Genomic DNA, 1,301 nt, shown 5'->3' on the forward strand with positions numbered 1-1,301 from the left:
GGTCAGAAAAAAAAGAGGAAGACCCCCAGTGAAATGGATTAGCAAAGTGGCAGCATCAATGGGCTCAAGCGTGGCAACAATTGTGAGGTTGGCTCAGGACCCGGTAGTGTTTTGTTCTGTTGTCCATAGGATTGCTATGAGTAGGTAACAACTCGATGGCACCTAACAACAACAACATGGTTACCTTCATTTCACCACAATTTTTGCTTCTGACAGCTTGTATTTAGTGTGGAGTCCATTTTTCAATCAGGCTTCTCTGTCCCTTCCCCCGCTTCTGTGTTCTCCCCCACACCTTTCCCAACTCAGCCCTCATCTTTTGGACTTCCTTGAGTGCATTAGAAGGGAATTTCTTTTATAGATTACTTCTCACTAGGAGCTGGTTAACCTGACAAAAGAGTTGGGGAAATTTTCTGTTCTTTGGACTGAGGCCCTCTCTGGTTACCTAAATTTTGTGGTTTTAATTTTATTTGTGTTTCTTTTCCTTCCATTGTAGTCTTGAGGCCAGCATGGATCCCTACTTCTATTCCCAACCATCCACCCCACCCCCAGGAGAGATCTCAGTAGAAATCCTTCTACCTCTGGTCAGTTGATCTCAGTAAAGAAAGAAAATACATTAAATGGGAAAGAGACAGTCTCTTCAACAAATGGTGCTGGCAAAACTGTTCATCCATTTTCAGAAGAATTAAACAAGACCCATATTTCACATCATTTACAGAAATGAATTCAATGCGTATTAAAGACCTAAATGTAAAGACGAGAACTAAAAAGATATCAGTGAAAAATTAGGGACATGCTTAGGGGTTCTGAGACATGACGTAAGTACACTATGAAACATAACTGAAAACACAAACCGAAGACAAAATAGATGACTCTTGTTATTGTTAAGTGCCATTGGGTCTTTTCTGACCCATAGTGCTCCTGGTTCCCGAGGAGCAGCTGGTGAGCTTGAACCGCCAACCTTTTGTTTCAAACAGCACATTAACCCACAGCCCCATACCAGGAATCCTAAAATAGATAGCGTCAAAGGATTTCACCAAAAAAGTAAGCGAACCTATAGACTGGGAAACATACTTTTGCTATGACATATCAGACAAGGGGCTGATCTCTAAAATGTCTAGAAAGCTTCAGAATCTCAAGAATAAGACAGATAATCCAGTTTAAAAATGGGCAGAGAACATGAACAGACACTTCACCAAAGGCTTTCAGAAAGCAATACTCATGAGTATTAGCCATTGTTGTTTTTAAATCAGTTGAGTTAGTTCTAACTCATAGCAACCCTGTATAGGGTTCTCAAGGAGTGG

This window comes from Chrysochloris asiatica, unplaced genomic scaffold, assembly GCF_000296735.1.
Source record: "Chrysochloris asiatica unplaced genomic scaffold, ChrAsi1.0 scaffold00040, whole genome shotgun sequence".
Lineage (NCBI taxonomy): Eukaryota > Metazoa > Chordata > Mammalia > Afrosoricida > Chrysochloridae > Chrysochloris > Chrysochloris asiatica.